Below are 7,349 nucleotides of genomic sequence, written 5' to 3'. Positions count from 1 at the left end.
ACACTTCAAAAGTGTCAGAGAGAGACATCACGGAAACGGGTACACTTCTGTATATACTTTATTGATATTACTCATGATATACTGGCATTAATACAGGCCACAAATGTCAACGACCTAGATGTGCAAATAGGAGTCTGGCACAAGTTGTGCCCACTATTATTTGCGTCCAATCCTATGAACGATGCAATGTATCTACCTGCTTATCCGTTAGTTTATACTAATTTGTTTTAGCTCGATTGTGATGAAAGCTTCAAGCCTATTGGTATCACTCTCGAGTCCGCTTCCTGGAAAACCAGTACTGGTGTCATTAGAAAAGACATGGTTGTGATCCCAGTGGGGCTGTCGAACCTACGATTCCTGGATTGAGCCGACACCTTATCCACTAGACTACCGCTCCCCTATCTGCTCCTAATGATGAATCTTGAAGTAACCCATCCTTGTGCAGAAAAGCTTTTGGGGTTTGTGGCTTCAGTGTGTCTAGATCAGCCGCAACAGCATCACAGAATGTGTAAAATACTATAGAACAGACTATCAACCTTCATGCCAAGAAAAAGGGAAGCATCATAAGCTTCAGCAGACAATATTCTTCATTCTAGAGGTGTTGTTTGACACAGCACATGTGAGCTAAATATGTTGAAGCTACACAACCGAAAACAGACATGACTTCAGAAGACAAATCCGCACACAAAGAAGTGGAACCTGCGCAGATCAAAGCCGATTATGCGGATGTAAAAAAGTGATAACATATGATGTAGTCATAAAATTTCCTGTGTCATTTGCAACATCCTACGGAATGCCAACAGTAGTATCGAGCTGCAACAAGCCATTCTATGGTGGCATATTTCTGCATACGAGAAGCATAAAGTGTTCATGAACATTTTATGAACTTTCCCGAAAAAAAAAACAATACTTTTCGCGAAAAATTGAATAAACTTTCGTGAAAGTAGGAGAAAGTTTTCGTGATAATATTATCTTGTTAACGAGACATTGTGTCAAAATAGTGAACTGAACTGCATAAAGATAACCTAATAGTCCCCTCTACGGAATGGAGCGTGTTATATCAACCTCAACCCCCAACCACCACCCCTAAGAGTGTCTAAAACGTATAGATATTTTATTATAACATTCATATGGGTTATAAAATTAACGTATTTTTTAACTCCCTTTATTATTTCTGTTAATTCGGTATCTGTTATCGTATGCAGTAGTTCGCACTATCGTGAATTTTTTCCACTTAGATTAAGAAAGATTTTTGAAAGTTTATAAATTTTCACGTAAACTGTTTGCGAAAACTATCTGCTTAAGTGAATGCAGAAATATGCCACCATACCATTCTACTGAAAGCGTATCTTACATCATTGATGGTGATGCTTTGATAGTAGATTTTATTTCAGATACATACTTTTCCAAACGAATCTAGTCTGTCCAAAGAAAACGACGTGGAACTGCACTAACACTTCTGTTTTCTGGCAGCTAAATGTTGGGACGTCAACATGTGTGCTCCGACGACGTTTTGGAGACAGAGAGTTATTTATATTTGCAGAATAATGGTCGCCCAAAATATCGGAACATCAACAAGGTTAGATACGAAATGTTTGTCAACAAGAATGGCAACCAAGACGGCGTCCTTAATAGTTCTGACGGCATAGACATGGCCCTGATGCCACCATATCTGTCCAGTCAACTATCAGTTACTTATTCATTTATTTATATTAATCTACAAAAAATTTAATATACATATCTGCGTAGCTGTTGTAAAAATAATAGGAAAACTTTATCATAATATACTCAAATTTGATCAAATCTCTTCATGTTTTTCTACATTAAATTAATAATTTTGTAGTTTTACTCTTATTCATATCAAAATCAAACAACCTTGATCTTTTCTTAAAGCTGTATATTTGATTACATGCCCATGAGAATAGCCTTTATCTTCCTGGTGTTGTTAAAAATTGCTGGGACTTTGATGACGAACAACAGTTAGACAAAAAGATCGTTCCTGATGAACTTGTTGACAAAAACGAAACCAGAAAAACTGATGAAGATTATTCGCGTACCAATATTGACGATATCTTATAAGATTCAGACAGTGATGAAGAGTCATAACTAAGAATGTTCTAGTATGTTGAATACATAGAAAATGTGGTTTATTGAAAGCAAAGAATAACCTTGACATGATATAGAAAGATAATGACTGAAAATAATAACGGCAGCATATTACCGATTATGGTAACATATTGTAACGTAAATTACACTTTTACATTCAATTAATTAACATGGCATATGATATCTAACCGAAGAATGATTTTATTGATTAGTTAAAATATTTCTTTTCTAAACATAATACATGTACTAAATAACAACGGCTTTAACATGTTTATATGAAATATTGTGAAAATCTTGATTTTATGGTAACGTATTTTACTGTTACAGTATAAAAGTACCATTTGGTATTATTCAGCATAAAAATGTTTACTGTTTAAGCATAAGAACATTGATACAGAAGTAGGCATGAATATGCACCTTTAAGACAGATCAGATAGTAAAACATCATGTTTAAACAACATATTTTGTGTTTTTTCGTGTACACGTGTATTTTCACGTAATTACAATAACAACAAGGTGACTTTGATATTAAAAACTATTGGTCTGCGAATAACTGTCTAATTGTTAATATAACATATCAAAAACTAGTTCAGAAATTGCTTTGATTAACGATATTCATACTTTTCTATTCCATATCATGTATAGAAGTATTAATTAACTTCAAACAAATAGGTAACGCACATTAATATGCCGTAAATTACAAACGCCCAAACAGCCAATGGCAGACAACTTGGTTTTGTGATATGTAGAATTGTACTACCTTAAACTCTATGTATTTAAACATGTCATATTAGTTCTTGAATGAGCAAAATACCTTTCTAACTGCATATTATGAAACAATATTTGTGTTCTTTAATTATGTTTAAGCACTGGTCTATGTTTGTCTGTAATTGCAATCACTAAACGCTAAAGAGGCAATATTTTAATAACAGTTCTATTAAATACATAAAATACATAAACTGAGCTGTTTGTCTATCAATTTCCAAGTAAATATATTCCAAAATAAGAGAGAACCATTAGTTTGAAATAGAAAGTCTACTTATGTATAACGGAAGTTTGATGAAAGACTATTTTGGGGTGGTGTTACTACATGGCTAATAACGCACAAAAAGCTACCACCACTGTAATGCTATCACATAGTTTCTGAATTGTCAGATGTTTACCTATCCAAAAATAGCATTGAGCTTTAATCCCCTCAGATGGTACCGCTAGCCAAAATTTCTGGGTCTGGCTCATGGACTAATATACTCTCAGTCATATTTACATTGGTTTACTTAAATTGATTGCGACTCGAAAATGGTCATTAAATTGGATACTCAATTTTGGCATGTGTAAACGGTCAATTTTTTAACTTTTTTAAAACTATAATGAATTATTGAAAACTTTCTATACTCCTATGTGTATTGAAATGACATAATTTTTTGAACATGTCCCATTTTAACGTTTTACTACGCCTTTGTTAGGCATAAATATTTTCATCTTGAACATATAAGTTAAACTAACAAACTTTCAATATGAGAGAGCTCGCTTTTATGTTGTTATTGAGAAACTCGTTTTAAATTAGTTTGAGCACTCAGAAAAATAACATGCACTTTGTGCATGTGGTAATAGCAAGAGTTATCTAGCTATTTATCGATATATTTAATTTTAAAGGTAGAATAGGCTATAAAGTCAAAATTTACAATAACATCAGAATAAACAATGATCAGATATAACAAATCCAATTTTCCCCGAAAGTTTCTCAGGAAACTATACAATGTTGGCTGAAAAAAATATACAATTAACGTGTTCGGAACTCTTAAGGAACGTTTAAGTCTAATAAAGTTGGACACTAAAATAAAACTAAATTTGGAATCTTGTCATTAACCGAACAGGCACTAATCAAGCAAAGATATTAAAGGTTTAGGAGTATGTCACCAAAACACAGAAATATTTTATAAACGAATAACATCGTTACCAATATTTTACTTAACCATTACATGTTCTGCCGAACTGTCCCGTACTGAAAATATTCTGAAAAAGTTGTCCCCCTTTGAAAATGAATGCCATTTGTAAAGAAATAAAAATGAACAATTGCTGAAAACTGTGTTCCACTTAATTATGTAAAATTTCAACACTCGCATGCGATTGCAAATGAATTAAAACTAACATGTGTAACAGTTCTTTGAAAATGGTGAGTTTTTGAAGGCGTTTGACTGCCCGGAGGTGGGTCCCATTTAGGAAGTCTTTTTTTTCGGAATTCAATGTTTATTTTAGTATACTGACACTTGTTGTGTTGTTTTTGTGATGATAGCGTGTATATTACTTATATTACTCTACAAAACAAGTGTCAGTATACTGATATAAGCATTGAATTCCGAAAAAAGAACTGTTTAAACAGGCCCCACTTCCAGACAGTCAAGCGCTTTTAAAAACTCACCATTTTCAAGGAACTGTTACACATGTTTGTTTTGATGCATTTGTAATAGCGTGCGGTGTTGAAATTTCACATAACTAGGTGGAACACAGTTTTCAGCGATTGTTTATTTTTATTTCTTTACAAATGGCATTCATTTTCAAAGGGGGACAACTTTTTCAGAATATTTTCAGTACGGGACAGTACGGCAGAACATGTAATGGTCAGGTAAAATATTGGTAACGATGTTGTTCGTTTATAAAATATTTCTGTGTTTTGGTGATACACTCCTAAACCTTAAATGATTAAATTTGGAGAATTTGAATTTATAAATTTACATCATTGTTACGGGATGTAAAACAGTTTAACTTTCCTATGGTGTATACAGTTTTTTGAGAAATACCGAGTCAGCTGTCGCCTATATAAAGGAGAAAAGCCAAAGACTGTCCATTCTTTCACATAATGGATAGTTTGAGGCTTTTCTCTGACTTAAAACACGGTCCTCACGAAAAAATCAAGATTGTCGTGATATTATATCATGTATCTAATATTGTCCTCTTTGAGGCAAAGACAATTCAATGATTTGTGTCTCTGTGCTAAATAAATATACCAAGTCAAATGGAGTTTAAATTAGATTGCATATAAATATGTATTGCAATTAAAAGTTTTTTAAACACTAATGATATTCAGTGCTGATTCTTAGGAATGTTTCGAACTCGATTTGTCATATTTATGAATAACTTGAAGTACCTTTACAAAAAGTAAACTTAACTTGGCCGTATGATGTATGTATCAATAGTTGTCCACGCTTTGTTCGTGCTGAGTTTGCAGTTTTATATAAATCAAGTAATTTAATAAATGACGGGTCCATGCAGGTGAAGACATTCTAAAATGTATGTATGTGTTTTATATCGTTATAATAACAAAACAATCGTTCTTATCGTGTAATTACGAGATATTCTATCAATTTTATTAGAAGAAAATTACCCGCATCACATGAGATCTTTACTCGTTATGACTCATATCTTTTTTTACGAGAAAATTTTTCACTATTACAATAAATGACATCGTTATTGCAAGAAAATTGTATTGTTATATTAAGGGGACGCATATTGCTACATTCACAGTTCATACAGCAATGCGGAAGGGGTGCATATTCAAGAAATCGATGGTGGGAAAATAAAAAACATATTCCTAAACTGATATAATACTGATGGACACCTGTAATATTCAGTATTTTGTGGATAAGGATGTGGTACTATGAATGTAATAGGAAAAAAGAGGTCTTTGTGAAAGTACATTCAACACAAAATATTAAGCTTTTGTATAAGGAAAATACAGGTTTTTTACAATAACAGTGTTCCAAATAATGTTGAAGGGATGAGATTTTCTTTCTAACACACCAGGTTTGCTTAAACATGTAAAAATTTAACGCCACGTCTGTTAATCTCGGGATGGACGCCATATTTCTCATTGAAAAAAAATGTAAACAAAAAAATCAGAGTGGGATTAGCATTGCAAGGGCATAACATGACATTCTACACAATGAATACCTTAGAAAAGATATCAAAGATGCTACACAGGTCAGGCGGGTTAAATGCATAATGTCGATCAGTTGAAATTCATCTTGAAAAGGTGGTTAATTTTACTTTGTTTACATGGTTTTTAATTTTCCCACGACTTCTCGGCGATTCACTGCAAATGTATTACTGCGCCTGACGAAAGGTAACTCTAATAAACAACGGGAGACAACTTAGGTGTCAGCACGTGTACGATTTTTATAAAAACATGTCGATGATTATAATTTCTTATCAAATAATGAATCCTATTCAGATATTCGTCTTTAATATTAGAAAATTATTAATTTCTGTTGACATTTGTCAAAAAATATTACTTACAGTGGACTACTTTGCGCATCAAACTGGTTTCCGCTTCAGTTGTGAGGCACTTCCGTTATACTTTTTGACAACAATAACAAAACACAAAATGAATCAATAAAGTCACTTATAAACCGACTGCTACTTAAATCAGTGTAAGTAAAGTTGTTGTTACAACATTATACATGTTCGTTACGTTATGAGATAAAGTTTATCTTGAACTGCATAATCCATTAATTACGTTTAGATGATATTGCATTTACAACTTATTTGACCCCGTTTTTTTACGTGAATGACAGCATTCTCGTGCAACTCGTGCAAACAGAGTTATGAAAAGTATGGTGGAGAATTCAAGGACAAATTATAAATGACATTAAAGTGAGGATAACTGTATATTCGTCCAGTTTTGATCATTGACATTCCTGCTGTGTATTAGTAACTTTTGTGAACAAGATTAGAATGTTGCTTTTCCACATATACACATTGATTGGACCTCTCAACCAAATTTCATACCTTATTTTAGGGATTTTTAAGACAATACATTTTCAAAAGTTTGTTGATATTTAAGTGCATTGTAGTTCATGAATACCAAGTTAAAAATTAATAATGGCAACATTTCTAGGCCTTTATTGTAAGCCACTAGACTTCTGTAACGATAAATGTTTAATGTATTAAGGGGAATATACTCTTTTAGTTTTGGAATGTGGCATTCCTTGACCACCGTATCTTTTCTTATGCACTACTTTGTAAACAAACTAAATAATGAGTTTTAGCTCACATATGCGAAATGAAAAGCAAGACAGTAAACTTATTTCACATTCTTTCTTTAAATTAGAATCTGTAGGACATTGATAAATGTTTGGACAAAGTGAAGCACTATTATTTTCGCACCAAAAAGTCTTAATTGTTGACTTTGAATGTACACAAGAAGTCTTATGTAATTCAACAATAACTTTCTTGTTTCAGTTTTT

The sequence above is a fragment of the Mercenaria mercenaria genome, chromosome 12, assembly GCF_021730395.1.
Source record: "Mercenaria mercenaria strain notata chromosome 12, MADL_Memer_1, whole genome shotgun sequence".
Lineage (NCBI taxonomy): Eukaryota > Metazoa > Mollusca > Bivalvia > Venerida > Veneridae > Mercenaria > Mercenaria mercenaria.
Note: the sequence above shows the minus strand (reverse complement) of the source record.